We start from the raw sequence: 18,675 nt of genomic DNA, 5'->3' as shown, positions 1-18,675 counted from the left end.
AGACCAAAACTGTACACAATACTCCAGGTGTGGTCTCACCAGGGCTCTGTACAAATGCAAGAGGATTTCCTTGCTCTTGTACTCAATTCCCTTTGTAATAAAGGCCAACATTCCATTAGCCTTCTTCACTGCCTGCTGCACTTGCATATGTCGTGAAATTTGTTGTTCTGTAACACCAGTACACGCAATACATAAATAGACTATATGTTACAATAAGAAACATTTCTTCTTTGAATTTATGGTATATCTAATGCCTTGCACTGTACTGGTGTCACAAAACAAAAACAAATCACAAATATATATGCACATATATATTGGGTGTCGGGGTGGAGATACATCTCTCCCAGAGGAGGTGTAAGGTGTTCCTTCCCTCCGCTAGCCTGCAGGTCACCCCTGGGCAAGGCTTAGCCCCTGATCAGGGTCACGATCAGGCGGTGGATGGTCGTATGAGCAGCCGGTCCTGGTTATGTGACCACTGACACCAGGCAGACAATCTCTGAAGAGTATTGATAATGACTGGGGTCACCCGTATTGTAAAGACAATGCCCAGAAGAAGGCAATGGCAAACCACTTCCGTAGGAAAATCTGCCAAGACCATGATTGCCCATGTCATATGACATGGCACCTAATGATGATGTCATACAATCCAGCACATAATGATGATGTCATATGATCCAACACATAATGATGACAATATTTGCATTATATAAGTAGTGCAAAAATGGTGAGGTAATTCCTCTGGGTGCTTCAGTTTCCTCCCATGTTCCAAAGCCAAGCAATACAGGTTAGGGTTGGTCAGCCGTGGGCATACTCCATTGGTGCTGGAAGTATGATGACACTCGAGGGCTGCCCCCAGCCTATCCTCAGACTGTGTTGGTCATCGAAGCAAAAACTATCCATTTAACCATACATTTTAATGTCCATGTGACACGTTAATGATGGCCTAATTCAATTCAAGATTGTTTAACGTCATTTCCAGTACACAAGTGTAAAGGAGAACAAGATAATTGTTACTCTGGATTTGAATCAGCACAAAAAAACACAAAGGGTAAAGAACACAGTAATAAAAACACAATAAATATAAATACATAAGATAGTTTCTATACATAGATCGATTGTCTGTCCATAAAGTGAGGCTAGGCCATACACAAGGTGACTGACAGGAAGTAATAAAGTAGTGGTGGGTCAGTGGGTGGAGGTGTTGATCAGACTCACTGCTTGGGGAAAGTGACTGTTTCTGAGTCTGGGAGTGGAGGGCTGGGTCAGTGGGTGGAGGTGTTGATCAGACTCACTGCTTGGGGAAAGTGACTGTTTCTGAGTCTGGGAGTGGAGGGGTGGGTCAGTGGGTGGAGGTGTTGATCAGACTCACTGCTTGGGGAAAGTGACTGTTTCTGAGTCTGGGAGTGGAGGGGTGGGTCAGTGGGTGGAGGTGTTGATCAGACTCACTGCTTGGGGAAAGTGACTGTTTCTGAGTCTGGGAGTGGAGGGGTGGGTCAGTGTGTGGAGGTGTTGATCAGACTCACTGCTTGGGGAAAGTGACTGTTTCTGAGTCTGGGAGTGGAGGGGTGGGTCAGTGGGTGGAGGTGTTGATCAGACTCACTGCTTGGGGAAAGTGACTGTTTCTGAGTCTGGGAGTGGAGGGGTGGGTCAGTGTGTGGAGGTGTTGATCAGACTCACTGCTTGGGGAAAGTGACTGTTTCTGAGTCTGGGAGTGGAGGGGTGGGTCAGTGGGCGGAGGTGTTGATCAGACTCACTGCTTGGGGAAAGTGACTGTTTCTGAGTCTGGGAGTGGAGGGGTGGGTCAGTGGGTGGAGGTGTTGATCAGACTCACTGCTTGGGGAAAGTGACTGTTTCTGAGTCTGGGAATGGAGGGGTGGGTCAGTGGGCGGAGGTGTTGATCAGACTCACTGCTTGGGGAAAGTGACTGTTTCTGAGTCTGGGAGTGGAGGGGTGGGTCAGTGGGTGGAGGTGTTGATCAGACTCACTGCTTGGGGAAAGTGACTGTTTCTGAGTCTGGGAGTGGAGGGGTGGGTCAGTGGGTGGAGGTGTTGATCAGACTCACTGCTTGGGGAAAGTGACTGTTTCTGAGTCTGGGAGTGGAGGGGTGGGTCAGTGTGTGGAGGTGTTGATCAGACTCACTGCTTGGGGAAAGTGACTGTTTCTGAGTCTGGGAGTGGAGGGGTGGGTCAGTGGGCGGAGGTGTTGATCAGACTCACTGCTTGGGGAAAGTGACTGTTTCTGAGTCTGGGAGTGGAGGGGTGGGTCAGTGTGTGGAGGTGTTGATCAGACTCACTGCTTGGGGAAAGTGACTGTTTCTGAGTCTGGGAGTGGAGGGGTGGGTCAGTGGGTGGAGGTGTTGATCAGACTCACTGCTTGGGGAAAGTGACTGTTTCTGAGTCTGGGAGTGGAGGGGTGGGTCAGTGTGTGGAGGTGTTGATCAGACTCACTGCTTGGGGAAAGTGACTGTTTCTGAGTCTGGGAGTGGAGGGGTGGCTCAGTGGGTGGAGGTGTTGATCAGACTCACTGCTTGGGGAAAGTGACTGTTTCTGAGTCTGGGAGTGGAGGGGTGGGTCAGTGGGTGGAGGTGTTGATCAGACTCACTGCTTGGGGAAAGTGACTGTTTCTGAGTCTGGGAATGGAGGGGTGGGTCAGTGGGCGGAGGTGTTGATCAGACTCACTGCTTGGGGAAAGTGACTGTTTCTGAGTCTGGGAGTGGAGGGGTGGGTCAGTGGGCGGAGGTGTTGATCAGACTCACTGCTTGGGGAAAGTGACTGTTTCTGAGTCTGGGAATGGAGGGGTGGGTCAGTGGGCGGAGGTGTTGATCAGACTCACTGCTTGGGGAAAGTGACTGTTTCTGAGTCTGGGAGTGGAGGGGTGGGTCAGTGGGCGGAGGTGTTGATCAGACTCACTGCTTGGGGAAAGTGACTGTTTCTGAGTCTGGGAGTGGAGGGGTGGGTCAGTGGGTGGAGGTGTTGATCAGACTCACTGCTTGGGGAAAGTGACTGTTTCTGAGTCTGGGAGTGGAGGGGTGGGTCAGTGGGTGGAGGTGTTGATCAGACTCACTGCTTGGGGAAAGTGACTGTTTCTGAGTCTGGGAGTGGAGGGGTGGGTCAGTGTGTGGAGGTGTTGATCAGACTCACTGCTTGGGGAAAGTGACTGTTTCTGAGTCTGGGAGTGGAGGGGTGGGTCAGTGGGTGGAGGTGTTGATCAGACTCACTGCTTGGGGAAAGTGACTGTTTCTGAGTCTGGGAGTGGAGGGGTGGGTCAGTGGGTGGAGGTGTTGATCAGACTCACTGCTTGGGGAAAGTGACTGTTTCTGAGTCTGGGAGTGGAGGGGTGGGTCAGTGTGTGGAGGTGTTGATCAGACTCACTGCTTGGGGAAAGTGACTGTTTCTGAGTCTGGGAGTGGAGGGGTGGGTCAGTGGGTGGAGGTGTTGATCAGACTCACTGCTTGGGGAAAGTGACTGTTTCTGAGTCTGGGAGTGGAGGGGTGGGTCAGTGTGTGGAGGTGTTGATCAGACTCACTGCTTGGGGAAAGTGACTGTTTCTGAGTCTGGGAGTGGAGGGGTGGGTCAGTGGGTGGAGGTGTTGATCAGACTCACTGCTTGGGGAAAGTGACTGTTTCTGAGTCTGGGAGTGGAGGGGTGGGTCAGTGTGTGGAGGTGTTGATCAGACTCACTGCTTGGGGAAAGTGACTGTTTCTGAGTCTGGGAGTGGAGGGGTGGGTCAGTGGGTGGAGGTGTTGATCAGACTCACTGCTTGGGGAAAGTGACTGTTTCTGAGTCTGGGAGTGGAGGGGTGGGTCAGTGTGTGGAGGTGTTGATCAGACTCACTGCTTGGGGAAAGTGACTGTTTCTGAGTCTGGGAGTGGAGGGGTGGCTCAGTGGGTGGAGGTGTTGATCAGACTCACTGCTTGGGGAAAGTGACTGTTTCTGAGTCTGGGAGTGGAGGGGTGGGTCAGTGGGCGGAGGTGTTGATCAGACTCACTGCTTGGGGAAAGTGACTGTTTCTGAGTCTGGGAGTGGAGGGGTGGGTCAGTGTGTGGAGGTGTTGATCAGACTCACTGCTTGGGGAAAGTGACTGTTTCTGAGTCTGGGAGTGGAGGGGTGGGTCAGTGGGCGGAGGTGTTGATCAGACTCACTGCTTGGGGAAAGTGACTGTTTCTGAGTCTGGGAGTGGAGGGGTGGGTCAGTGGGTGGAGGTGTTGATCAGACTCACTGCTTGGGGAAAGTGACTGTTTCTGAGTCTGGGAATGGAGGGGTGGGTCAGTGGGCGGAGGTGTTGATCAGACTCACTGCTTGGGGAAAGTGACTGTTTCTGAGTCTGGGAGTGGAGGGGTGGGTCAGTGGGTGGAGGTGTCTGGTGGTCCTGGTGTGGATGCTACGTAGCCTTCTCTGTGATGGGAGTGGGACAAACAGACCATGAGCAGGGTGGGTGGGATTCTTCAGGATGGTACTGATAAATAAAGCTGATGTTTGTCTTTAATGTGGCAGGCTGGGCGAGGTGGAAACTCGAGGAGATGGAGCACCATGGAGATCCAGTGGGGAGTGGCTGCTCCTTGTGGTTGAAGGGATAGTGATGTCCTGAGTAACTTGCAAGTTGTGCAGCGCACATGCGGACCGCATGCTGTGACGCAATCTGCAATGCATGGCGCAGCTGGCGGACACAAACTGAATTGCAACAGAGTGTGTTGTGTAACCCGTCCCTGCCCAGTGCAGCACCCGAGGCGAGGGGTTATAGCTGTAGTGATTTGAATGAGACTGCTCTGCCAGGTCGAGGTGTACGACCCCCGCCACGGTTTTGGGGAGGTGGAGACGTGGATCTTCAATGTCTGGGGACCCTGTTTATCCTTCCTATCATTCGTTTGAAGGTGCAACAGTAGAGTGGAGTTCACGTAACACTTTACAGTACCAGTGGTCAGGGTTCAATCTCTGTCGCTGTCTGTGAGGAGTTTTCATGCTCTCCGCATGACTGTGTGGGTTTCCTCCCGGTGCTCTGGTTTCCTCCCACATTCCAAAGACCTACCAGTTAGGGTTGGTGAGTTGTGGACACGCTGTGTTGGTGCTGGAGATGTGGTGACACACGTAGGCTGCCCCCAGCACATCCTCGGACCGTGTTGCTCGTTGACACAAACGACTCATTTCACTGTGTGTTTCGATGTACATGTGACAAACAAAGCTGATCTTCACTCTTTAACAAACTCGCTACACGATCACCGTTCAAACATTCGGTGGCCAAAAGGTGTTTTTTGAGCATCCTGAAGTGTGGAGGGTGCGCAGAATTGGAATTCTCGCTTACGCCGGGGCAAATGTCGCCAACAGCAGCTGGCCAGAGCCTTCTGTCCTGGGCCGAAGGTCGGTGAGCCCTGAGGTTTCCGTTTTCACCACACCACTACATAGATGCCGCCTCTCCCAGGAGTGAGGTGGTTAGAGCTTCTGTTGGTCGTTCTGTAGCTCTGGGCTTTACAGGATGGGGTTGCTGGGCCCATGTCCAATCCCGTTTTCACAGCCGGGATTGGGACCGTCCATGGTGAGGTAAACTTACTGTATTCATCAAACTGTGCTGTGCGTTTAACTGCCCTCTGCTGTCCCCTGAGAGTGAGCATATATCAGCAACCCACAGCTGCTGGTCATAAAGAGTTTGTATGTTCAGCCTGTAACCCTGTGGGTTTCCTCCAAGAATTCCAGTTTCCTCCGAGTGTTTCAGTTTCCTCTGGGCATTCCGGTTCCCGCCGAGTGTTCCGGTTTCCTCTGGGCAATCCAGTTTCCTCCCAGTGTTCTGGTTTCCTCCGGGCATTCCAGTTTCCTCCCACAGTCTAATGACCTATGGCTCGGTAGGTTAACTGGTCATTGTAAATTGTCCCGTGACTAGGCTGGGGTTAAGTCGAGGGTTGCTGGCTGACGCAGTTCGAAGGGCTGGAAGGGCCAATTGCACGCTGTATCTCAATAAATAAGTAAACAGGGCAGTGTAATTTAACGCAGGAACTTGTAACACTAGTAATTCTGTAACATATCATACTTTAACGATTGAGACTGGAATGCAGCGTTGTGACACTCTATCATGTCAGCTCTTCTGCTGACCGTCCAACAGAAACTCCGCTGTTTCACTGAGCTGTGAGAAACTACAGATTCAAACAGATTCTAATGTGGTTTTGTTTTGTTTTCAAGCTCAGCACAACTCACACAAAATCAGCGAAGGATGGTGGGCGTACAAGGAGGTGGTGCAGGGGAGCTTCGTTCCTGGTGAGTGCCATTGACGGCAGACGGTCTCTGCTCACGGGACTCTTACCTGTTATTGTTCTCGGTCAGTTGCTGCTGCCTTAGAGGTGGACATTTCACACCCCAGGTGGCTCAGATCCCCACCTACAGGACTGAGGGGGCAGAATGGCCTCAGAGGAGTCACCTATCACTGAGGTCTCATCTCCCTGGAAGGTCGACCAGCCCCTGTGAGTTTACAGGGCACTACAGAACAGAAACAGTCCATTCAGCCCATCTAGTGCATACCAGTCTGTTATCCTTCCTAGTCCCATTGATCTGCGCCCAGACCCTAACCCTCCCTACCTCTCCCATCATTTGCCGATCCAAATTTCTCTTAAACGTTAAAATTGATCCCACATTCACCACTTCAGCTGACAGCCCATCCACACTCTCACCCCCCTCTGAGTGAAGAAGTTCCCCTTAAACTCTTCACCTTTCACCCTTCACCCATGATCTCCAGTTGTAATCTCACCCAGCCTCAATGGAAAAAGCCTGCTTGCATTTATACTATCTGTACTCCTCGTAATTTAGTGCGGATCTCTCCTCCTCCTCCTGCGCTCCAGGGAATACTTATCCAAGCATTTCAACCTTCCCTATAACCAACGGCTTTCTGGGGACTCAGAAGGAAATTTAAAAGCTGGGTTCAGTCTTTCCTGTGCAGTGCTAACACGAGATCCAGATTCAGATTCCGATTCCGGTTCAAATTTATTTATCACGTGTACATTGAAACACACAGTGAAATAACAACCAACACAACGAAGGATGTGCTGGGGGCAGCCCACAAGTGGCAGCACACATTCAGTTATGACCGGGTAGTGCCACCTAAACAATTGGCAAACAGACACGCTCATCTCTCTCTCTCTCTCTGTCTCTCTCTCACACACACACACACACACACACCCTCCCCCTCTCCATCTCCCTCCCACTCTCTCTCCCCCTCTCTCCCTTTCCTCTCCCTCTCACCCTCCCCTTTCCCACCCCTCACCCTCCCCTTCCCCTCCCCTTCACACTCCCCTTCCCCTCCCTCTCCCTCTCCCCCTCTCTCTCCCTTTCCTCTCCCCTGTCTCCCTTTCCTCTCCCTCTCGCCCTCCCCTTTCCCACCCCTCACCCTCCCCTTCCCCTCCCCTTCGCACTCCCCTTCTCCTCCCTCTCCCCCTCTCTCTCCCTCTCTCTCCCTCTCCTTTTCCTCTCCCTCTCCCCCTCTCCCTTTTCCTTTCTCCCTCCCCTCTCTCCCTCTCCTCTCCCCTTCCCCTCCTCCACCCCCTTGCCCTCACCTTCCCCTTCCCCTTCCCCTCCTCCTCACACTCCCCTTCCCCTCCCTCTCCCAGCCCCTCCCCCTCTCTCCCTCTCTCCCCTCTCCCCCATTCTTCCTCCCTGTGCCTTTTGCTGTGTTCTCCATGCTGATTTGCTAGGTGGGGAGGGAGATTTGCTAGGTGGGGAGGGAGATTTGGTAGGTGGGGAGGGAGATTCGGTAGGTGTCTGATTTGCTAGGTGGGGAGGGAGATTTGGAAGGTGTCTGAGCCCAGCGGGAGGGGTGGGGTGTAAGGCAGCCCGTGTTTCAGCTGGGGGTGAGATGCTGTACCCCCTCATTCCCCCCTCAGTACCCTGGTCACAATGGCAGGAGTGGGACTGGACTTTAGGACATGCTTTCGCCACCCACCCCCTGTCCTGCAAGAGGGGGAGTTTTCACTTCTGTGATCTCTTTCATCGTCAGTCCCGGAAGATACCAGCTTTTGTGGCTGAAATGGTGATCAGATCACGAGTCAGTCTGACACTCGCCAGGACAGGGCAGGCCGCCAAACTTCAAGGCTGGCCAGGGGGCCAGAAGAAATCCCGCGCAGCGTGCAGTAGCACCCGGCAGGTTGTAGAGACATAGCCCAGGCCCTTCAGACCGACACGTCCGTGCTAAACTAATTACCCACCCGACTGGATTCCATACGCCCATACCCCTTTCAACCTTACTTCTCCACGTAGCTCATCCCGTGGGGGTAACGTGGTGCTGTTACAGCTTACGGTGTCAGGGTTCAGGGTTCAGTTCCTGCGCCCTCTGTAAGGAGTTTAAAACCAGGAGACATAGGAACAGAATTAGCCCATTGAGTCTGCTCCACCATTCCATCACGGCTGGTCTCAGATCCCACTCAACCCTGGACATGTGCCTTCTCGCCTTCTCACCACATCCTTTGGTGCCCTGGCCAATCAGTTTGTACGTCCTCCCCCTGGAATGTCTGTCCACTCCGGTCCCCCCCCCCCCACCCCCCCCACCCCCCCGGTCAGAAGACACACCGGTTAGTAAGTCGTGGTAAATTGTCCTGTGATCAGGGGTCACTGGGCCCACTCCATGCTGTATCTCTAAATAAATAAATAGAATTGAAGTATACTCTGAGTGTGACAAACCATCTCCTCATTCTCATTTTAATACAATGACTTCTGGATTGGGAGCCTCTACCAAGGAACAAGACCTCGGCCGTTCATTCCTGACACTGCCATTCATTTCCAGAGGAAAGGGTTAACATACGAGGAGCTTTTGATAGCTCTGGACCTGTACTCACTAGAGGTTAGAAGAATGAGGGGGGATCTCATTGAAACCTATCGAATATTGGAAGGCCGAGACAGAGTGGATGTGGAAAGGATATTTCCTATGGTGGGGGAGTGTAGGATCAGAGGGCACAGCCTCAGAATAGAGGGACGTCCCTTTAGAACAGAGATTAGGAGGAATTTCTTTAACCAGAGGATGAAATTTGTGGAATTCATTACCACTGACAGCTGTGGAGGCCAAGTCATTGGGTATATTGAAATCAGAAATTGACAGGTTCTTGATTAGTCAGGGTGTCAAAGGTTACAGGGAGAAGGCAAGAGAATGGCATTGAGAGGAATATTAAATCAGCCATGATGGAATGGTGGAGCAGACTCAATGGGTTGAATGGCCTGATTCTGATTCTATGTGGGATGGTCTCTCTGATAAAGAGATAGTGAGTTGCCCAATAAATGATGTGGTGGGGTCTATGGAACAGGGTGATTGCTGTATTTCCTTAGGGACTTGGTTCAGGAATGCCTCCGTGCAAGAAAAGCGCACTGCTATCAACGTGTAATTCCTCATTAAGACAAATTGCAACAGTCGCCCATTGGCTTGTTCTGTGACAAGATAATTACTTTGGCTTTTTCTGCATCTTCATGTACTGCGAGCGGCTCTGCGATGCGCCGAGATTGTGCGGGGCGCTATAGAAATGCAAATCGGTCCTCTCTAGAGAGAAAATGAGTTGTAGTGTGGAGTGTGGCCGGATCAGACACTGACGGACGGAGCTTCCCCTGATAAAATAATCATTGTCTGTGTACGGTTGTGTTAAGGATAATCTCAGAAAGCACTGGCACAGTGAAAGATCAGTCACCAGACTTTTTAATGAGAATTGTACTTTCAAATGCAAAAAGGCCAATGTAAAAATGAAAAATTGATGAGATAGAGCTGCTCCCATTTCTCAGTAATTAAAATTTTTAGCCTTGGTGCTCTGGAACTGAGGCAAAGGATTTGATTTTTTTTCACTGACGTCTATTGCTGAACAAAATTGATTTAACCCGTGTGCTTAGACTCTGAGCTTACATGGATATGCACCAGCAAGCTTTTCCTTTCCCAGTCTTTGAGTATCGTACCTACATGGTCTTTAACTGTACCACACACAAGGTGCTGGAGGAACTCAGCGGGTCGGGCAGCATCTGTGGAGAGGATTAAAGAATGGACGTTTCGGGCCGAGACTCTCAGTCGTGGTGAAGGGTCTCCGCTTGATTCTTTATTCCTTTCCACTGACTGAATCAGCAGAGGAATTCAGAGCAGCACACACGAGGTGCTGGAGGAACTCAGCGGGTCGGGCAGCATCTATGGAGGAGAATAAACAGTTGACATATCAGGCTGAGATCCTTCATTAGGGCCTGACGTGCTGGGTTCCTGCAGCGTTTTGTGTGTCTTGTCCTCACTGTACAGATCCAGAATCAAATTCAGGTTTAGAATTACCGGCAGATGTCAGGAAATTTGTTGTTTTGTGGAAGCAATACATTGCATTGAATTGATCGCTTGATGAAGACTGGAGTGTGTTCCCTCGGTTTACCTTTCCAGAAGACCACAATCAGTTCCTTGGTCTCACTGGCATTGAGTGCAAGGTTGTTGTTGTGTCACCACTCACCCAGCTGGTCTCTCTCACTCCTGTACGCCTCCTCGTCACCAGCTGAAATTCTGCCAACAATAGTTGTGTCATCAGCAAATTTATAGATGGTGTTTGAGCTGTGCCTCGCCTGGCCATTGATTGTCAGTGAATAGGAGATGTTATTTCTGATCCACTCTGACTGATCTCCCAATGAGGAAGTCAAAGATGCAGTTGCAGAGGGAGGTACAGAGGAGCGGAGGGTATTGTGTTAAATGCTGAGCCACACTCAGTAAGTGGCAGCCTGACACTGGTATTATTACTGTCCAGATGATCCAAGGCCAAGTGGGGAGACATTGAGATTGTATCCACTGGAGACCTATTGAGGTGACAGGCAAATTGTCACAGCAGAACAACACACACAAAATGCTGGCGGAACGCAGCAGGCCAGGCAGCATCTATAGGGAGAAGCACTGTCGACATTTCGGGCCGAGACCCTTCATCAGGACTAACTGAAAGGAAAGATAGTAAGAGATTTGAAAGTAGGAGGGGGAGGGGAAAATGCAAAATGATAGGAGAAGACTGGAGGGAGTGGGGTCGAGCTGAGAGCCGGAAAGGTGATTGGCAAAAGGGATACAGAGCTAGAGAAGGGAAAGGATCATGGGACGGGAGGCCTCGGGAGAAAGAAAGGGGGACCGGAGCACCAGAGGGAGATGGAGAACAGGCAGAGTAATGGGCTGAGAGAGAAAGAAAAAAAAGGGAGGGGGAAAAAATAACTAAATATATCAGGGAGGGGATAAGAATGGGAGGAGGGGCATTAACGGAAGTTAGAGAAGTCAATGTTCATGCCATCAGGTTGGAGGCTACCCAGCCGGTATATAAGGTGTTGTTCCTCCAACCTGAGTGTGGATTCATCTTGACAGTAGAGGAGGCCATGGATAGACATATCAGAATGAGAATGGGACGTGGAATTAAAATGTGTGGCCACTGGGAGATCCTGCTTTCTCTGGCAGACAGAGTGGAGGTTGTTTCTGGCCATGACCAACCTCTCAAAGTACTTCATCACCGTAGATGTGAGTGTCACTGGGAGATAATCATTGGTGCAGCTCACCCTGCTTTTCTTGGCCACTGGTCTGATTGTCACCCTTTTGAAGCAGCTGGGAACCTCCGACTGCAGCAGTGAGGGATTGAAGATGTCCTTGAACACTCCGGCCAGTTGGTTGGCACAGGGTTTCAGAGCCCTGCCAGCCTGAAGCCTTAAGTTATGTTAAGTGTGGTGGTGCAGTCAGTGACAACACCAGTATTCGGTGATTTAGATAGAGTTTTAGATTTATTTGTCACAATACACGATGAGGTTTGTCACCCGAGGGTGTGCTGAGGGCAGCCCTTGGGTGACCCTCAGAGGGTCTGGGACACGCTCTCGGAGTGATGACATTTTGGAGTTGAGGTTTACAGACTCCTCAGCTGCAGCCAGGAGACGGTGGCGTGTCATGCTCTGTATGCAGTGAGTGCAAGATGGCAGCCTCCACTGAGCATCTGGACCAGCTGCTCCTCAACATACCAGTGAAACATCCAAGTTGATGGAAAATGATGTAAAGATAAAGATTAGCTTTACTTGTCATGCGTACGTCAAAACACATGATGGGGAAATGCATTGTTTGCAGCAACGACCAACACAATCTGAGGATATGCTGGGGCAGCCCACGAGTATCTGGCACCAGCACGGCATGCTCACAACTTACTAACCCCAACCCTAACCCAAGCCCAAGCCGTACGTCTTTGGAATGTGGGGGGTGGCGGGGGGGGACTGGAGCATTCAGAGGAAAGCCACACAGTCACAGGTGGGACGTACAAGCTCCTTACAGACGGCAGTGGGAATCGAACCATTGACAGGTGATCATGACACACTAAAGCATTGCAGTGCCGTGCCAGGGTTGTTAATGCTGGATTGTGGAACAGCCCAACCTCTGTTCCTCTAGTTCCGCCTTACCTCTGTTTCATAACGTGCAAGAGCCAACGGTCTAATCAATAGATCCACAACACATGTGGTCTGAGTGAAGGTCACTGTTAAGCAAGCTGCATTGTTGTTCAAACATTTCTCTTAGTCTTTCTTGCTACAACACTCCACCTCATCTCCAACAAAAATCCCATGGGAGTGTAGCTAGCACAGAACATCAAGGTTTTTTTGAAAGTGTTGCTTCCTCAGATTCTTTTTCTTGTTTATGATAGAGCACTTCAAGCTGAACACAAATATAATTTAGCATTATTTATATCACGAAGGAACTTGGAGAGACAAGAAATTAACTTATATTGAACATAATGGGTTTAGTTGCATAACTGTGCTGATGCTTTGCAATTGTTCAACTAAGCTAAAAATGCTTTGGTGATTTTCATTTGTACTCAGTGTTTGAGGCTTCTCACTGAAGTGTCCAACAATAATCAGCCAGCATTGATGGATTCCAGTTGCCCTGACTGCAATGTTCTGGTGAAGCCTCTCACTGTGCTTGTCACTGACAGCACCGAGATTTGCAGAGAAGAAGTCTAAATGGGAAAATGAATCTTTAGTGACATGTTGTACTTCATGCTTGAAGCATGTTGTCAGCCAGCTGCACGTAGCTCGGTGCTCTGTAGTTGCCAGGAAGATTTTCGACAATATCCTTGAACGCTTTCCATGCGATTTTCTCAGGTCCCACTAGAAGTTCTTCAATTTGCCTGTCATTGGTGACCTGTTTGATTTGTGGACCAACAAAAATCCCTTCCTTAATCTTGGCATCAGTTGTTCTAACTTGAATTATGAGCTGAAGTAACAAATTTGGAAATTTCAAAAAAAAAAGGTGCATGATAGGGAAATTTCAGGGTGATTTTCATGATCAGCAGATCAGCATCCATAAGATACACCCACAAGTATTCAGGAAGTAAAATAAAGATTTACTTACAAAGGTTGTCCAGAGTAATCTTTAGCACTGTTCAATCTCCAGCTCGGTGCTTGTGGTGAGGTATCCAGCTTTCAGGTGCGCGTAAGCTGAGTTCCAACTCATTATTCACTGAAGTTCAAAGTAAATTTATTATCAAAGTAATATATGTCACCATAGACAACCCTGAGATTCATTTTCTTGTGGGCATACGCAATAACTCCACGAAACACAAGAGAGTCAATGAAACACCGCCCCCAACATGACAAACAGCCAATGTACAAATGACAACAAACTCTGCAAACCCCTCTGTTAGATTGCAGCTTATAACCCACCCCCAGGTCAAAAGCTCAAAGAACATTTATTATCAAAGTACATGCATGTCACCACATGTAACCCTGCGGCTCATTTTCTTGCAGGCATACATGGTAAATCCAAGAGTACAATAGAATCAATTGAAGGCTACACCCAACAGGACAGACAACCAGTGTGTAAAAAAAAATCAACTGTGCAAATACAAAAAGAAAAAAATGATAATAAATAAATAACCAATAAGTATTAAGACATGAGATAAAGAGTCCTTCAAAGTGGGTCCATTGGTTGTGGGAACATTTCATGATAGGGCAAGTGAAGTTGAGTGAATTTATCCCTCTGGTCAAACAGCCTGATGGTTGAGGGGTGATAACTGTTCCTGAACCTGGTGGTGTGGGACCTGATGGTTGAGGGGTGATAACTGTTCCTGAACCTGGTGGTGTGGGACCTGATGGTTGAGGGGTGATAACTGTTCCTGAACCTGGTGGTGTGGGACCTGATGGTTGAGGGGTGATAACTGTTCCTGAACCTGGTGGTGTGGGACCTGATGGTTGAGGGGTGATAACTGTTCCTGAACCTGGTGGTGTGGGACCTGATGGTTGAGGGGTGATAACTGTTCCTGAACCTGGTGGTGTGGGACCTGATGGTTGAGGGGTGATAACTGTTCCTGAACCTGGTGGTGTGGGACCTGATGGATTAGGGGTGATAACTGTTCCTGAACCTGGTGGTGTGGGACCTGATGGGTTAGGGGTGATAACTGTTCCTGAACCTGGTGGTGTGGGACCTGATGGTAGAGGGGTGATAACTGTTCCTGAACCTGGTGGTGTGGCACCTGAAGGTTGAGGGGTGATAACTGTTCCTGAACCTGGTGGTGTGGGACCTGATGGTTGAGGGATGATAACTGTTCCCGAACCTGGTGGTGTGGGACCTGATGGTTGAGGGGTGATAACTGTTCCTGAACCTGGTGGTGTGGGACCTGATGGTTGAGGGGTGATAACTGTTCCTGAACCTGGTGGTGTGGGACCTGATGGTTGAGGGGTGATAACTGTTCCTGAAGCTGGTGGTGTGGGACCTGAAGGTTGAGGGGTGATAACTGTTCCTGAACCTGGTGGTGTGGGACCTGATGGTTGAGGGGTGATAACTGTTCCTGAACCTGGTGGTGTGGGACTTGATGATTGAGGGGTGATAACTGTTCCTGAACCTGGTGGTGTGGGACCTGATGGTTGAGGGGTAATAACTGTTCCTGAACCTGGTGGTGTGGAACCTGATGGTTGAGGGGTGATAACTGTTCCTGAACCTGGTGGTGTGGGACCTGATGGATTAGGGGTGATAACTGTTCCTGAACCTGGTGGTGTGGGACCTGATGGGTTAGGGGTGATAACTGTTCCTGAACCTGGTGGTGTGGGACCTGATGGTTGAGGGGTGATAACTGTTCCTGAACCTGGTGGTGTGGGACCTGAAGGTTGAGGGGTGATAACTGTTCCTGAACCTGGTGGTGTGGGACCTGATGGTTGAGGGATGATAACTGTTCCTGAACCTGGTAGTGTGGGACCTGATGGTTGAGGGGTGATAACTGTTCCTGAACCTGGTGGTGTGGGACCTGATGGTTGAGGGGTGATAACTGTTCCTGAACCTGGTGGTGTGGGACTTGATGATTGAGGGGTGATAACTGTTCCTGAACCTGGTGGTGTGGGACCTGATGGATTAGGGGTGATAACTGTTCCTGAACCTGGTGGTGTGGGACCTGATGGTTGAGGGGTGATAACTGTTCCTGAACCTGGTGGTGTGGGACCTGATGGTTGAGGGGTGATAACTGTTCCTGAAGCTGGTGGAGTGGGACCAGATGGTTGAGGGGTGATAACTGTTCCTGAACCTGGTGGTGTGGGACCTGATGGTTGAGGGGTGATAACTGTTCCTGAACCTGGTGGTGTGGGACCTGATGGTTGAGGGTGATAACTGTTCCTGAACCTGGTGGTGTGGGACCTGATGGTTGAGGGGTGATAACTGTTCCTGAACCTGGTGGTGTGGGACCTGATGGTTGAGGGGTGATAACTGTTCCTGAACCTGGTGGTGTGGGACCAGATGGTTGAGGGGTGATAACTGTTCCTGAACCTGGTGGTGTGGGACCTGATGGTTGAGTGGTGATAACTGTTCCTGAACCTGGTGGTGTGGGACCTGATGGTTGAGGGGTGATAACTGTTCCTGAACCTGGTGGTGTGGGACCTGATGGTTGAGGGGTGATAACTGTTCCTGAACCTGGTGGTGTGGGACCTGATGGTTGAGGGGTGATAACTGTTCCTGAACCTGGTGGTGTGGGACCTGATGGTTGAGGGGTGATAACTGTTCCTGAACCTGGTGGTGTGGAACCTGATGGTTGAGGGGTGATAACTGTTCCTGAACCTGGTGGTGTGGGACCTGATGGATTAGGGGTGATAACTGTTCCTGAACCTGGTGGTGTGGGACCTGATGGGTTAGGGGTGATAACTGTTCCTGAACCTGGTGGTGTGGGACCTGATGGTTGAGGGGTGATAACTGTTCCTGAACCTGGTGGTGTGGCACCTGAAGGTTGAGGGGTGATAACTGTTCCTGAACCTGGTGGTGTGGGACCTGATGGTTGAGGGATGATAACTGTTCCTGAACCTGGTAGTGTGGGACCTGATGGTTGAGGGGTGATAACTGTTCCTGAACCTGGTGGTGTGGGACCTGATGGTTGAGGGGTGATAACTGTTCCTGAACCTGGTGGTGTGGGACCTGATGGTTGAGGGGTGATAACTGTTCCTGAACCTGGTGGTGTGGGACTTGATGATTGAGGGGTGATAACTGTTCCTGAACCTGGTGGTGTGGGACCTGATGGATTAGGGGTGATAACTGTTCCTGAACCTGGTGGTGTGGGACCTGATGGTTGAGGGGTGATAACTGTTCCTGAACCTGGTGGTGTGGGACCTGATGGGTTAGGGGTGATAACTGTTCCTGAACCTGGTGGTGTGGGACCTGAAGGTTGAGGGGTGATAACTGTTCCTGAACCTGGTGGTGTGGGACCTGATGGTTGAGGGGTGATAACTGTTCCTGAACCTGGTGATGTGGGACTTGATGATTGAGGGGTGATAACTGTTCCTGAACCTGGTGGTGTGGGACCTGATGGTTGAGGGGTGATAACTGTTCCTGAACCTGGTGGTGTGGGACCTGATGGTTGAGGGGTGATAACTGTTCCTGAACCTGGTGGTGTGGGACCAGATGGTTGAGGGGTGATAACTGTTCCTGAACCTGGTGGTGTGGGACCTGATGGTTGAGTGGTGATAACTGTTCCTGAACCTGGTGGTGTGGGACCTGATGGTTGAGGGGTGATAACTGTTCCTGAACCTGGTGGTGTGGGACCTGATGGTTGAGGGGTGATAACTGTTCCTGAACCTGGTGGTGTGGGACCTGATGGTTGAGGGGTGATAACTGTTCCTGAACCTGGTGGTGTGGGACCTGATGGTTAGGGGTGATAACTGTTCCTGAACCTGGTGGTGTGGGACCTGAGGCTCCTGTACCTTCCTGATGGCAGCAGCAAGAAAAGAGCATGACCTGGGTGGTGGGAGTCCTTGGTCATACTTCAGCCTCATCCATCTGATCTACGGTCACCACGTATAGAAGGGGTGGATCGCTCGGGAATGTCTCCTGGCCATGCTGGTCATTCACGAGTCCGGGCAGCGGGCTGTCGAGGGTTCTGCCCACGCCCTCTTCCGGGGCTATGTCCGTGTTCAGCTGTCCCTGAGAAAGGAGCACGGGGTCTCCATGGGCACAATGGAGTATTTCTGGGAACGGTGCGCTCCTTGGGGTCTTGTGTGTTCTGGGTGAACATGACTGTGTTATAATTTGAAGCTGAGAACTGTGGAATCCTGTGATACTGTGATGAAGAAATCTCTGAATAAAATCCTTTGGGAAAGGAAAGAACTATAAGAGAGGGTTGTGTGTGAGGATGTGACGAGATAGATTTTATATTTTCTTTAACGAGGAGTCAGAGATTTTATTTTAACGATAGTGTGGGTAGGTCCTTCTAGCCCTTAGAGCCGCAGTACTCCAGCTACCCCACGACCCGATTAATCCTAACCTAATTTACAAAGACCAATTAACCTACTGATATGAATCGGGACAGTGGGAGGAAACCATGGCACACAGGAAGAACGTACAGAGACTCCTTACAGAACTCACTGAAACTGAACTCTGAACTCTGGAACGCTTCGAGCTGTAGTAGCACCCACGATATATAGCACAGAAACGGGCGCTTTGGCTCAACTTTCTCTGCCAGTCAAGTTGTTTAAAGGTTAGCTTTATTTGTCACGATGTTCTTCGAAACATTGAAACCCATAGTGAAATGTGTTATTTCTGTCAATGACCACACAGTCCGAGGGTGTGCAAGGGTCCAGCACATCCACAACTCACTAACTCTGAACTAATTTTTAACCATTTAAAATAGATTACATCAGTTTTAATTGCTTTAAAATGTCCCCACATATCAGAGACATTCCAAAGCTGTTAAAATCAGAATCAGGTTTATTATTGTTGTTTTATGTGAGATAAAGTTGCTTGTTTTGTGAAAACCTAAGATTTGCTAAAAAATAAAATACTTTAGTCTGACATCGGTGGTGGGGAAAATGCTAGAGTCGGTTATTAAAGATGTGATAACAGCACATTTGGAAAGAGGTGAAATCATCGGACAAAGTCAGCATGGATTTGTGAAAGGAAAATCATGTCTGACGAATCTTATAGAATTTTTTGAAGATGTAACTAGTAGAGTGGATAGGGGAGAGCCAGTGGATGTGGTATATTTAGATTTTCAAAAGGCTTTTGACAAGGTCCCACACAGAAGATTAGTGTGCAAACTTAAAGCACACAGTATTGGGGGTATGGTATTGATGTGGATAGAGAATTGGTTGGCAGACAGGAAGCAAAGAGTGGGAGTAAACGGGACCTTTTCAGAATGGCAGGCAGTGACTAGTGGGGTACCGCAAGGCTCAGTGCTGGGACCCCAGTTGTTTACAATATAAATGATTTAGACCAGGGAATTAAATGCAGCATCTC

General features: G+C 49.9%; 1 long non-coding RNA gene across 1 annotated transcript in view; it reads left to right on the top strand.

Annotated features, from left to right (window-relative positions):
- Positions 1-18,675, top strand: part of LOC140714902 (uncharacterized) — a 152,107-nt gene that overhangs the window by 46,281 nt on the left and 87,151 nt on the right. Inside the window, exon 2 of the long non-coding RNA XR_012096027.1 lies at positions 6,168-6,242. This is a non-coding gene — a long non-coding RNA (uncharacterized lncRNA). The remainder of the gene's footprint in view (positions 1-6,167; positions 6,243-18,675) is intronic.

This window comes from Hemitrygon akajei, chromosome 22 (genome assembly GCF_048418815.1).
Source record: "Hemitrygon akajei chromosome 22, sHemAka1.3, whole genome shotgun sequence".
Classification (NCBI taxonomy): Eukaryota; Metazoa; Chordata; class Chondrichthyes; order Myliobatiformes; family Dasyatidae; genus Hemitrygon; species Hemitrygon akajei.
This window is presented reverse-complemented; position numbering and strand designations above follow the sequence as displayed.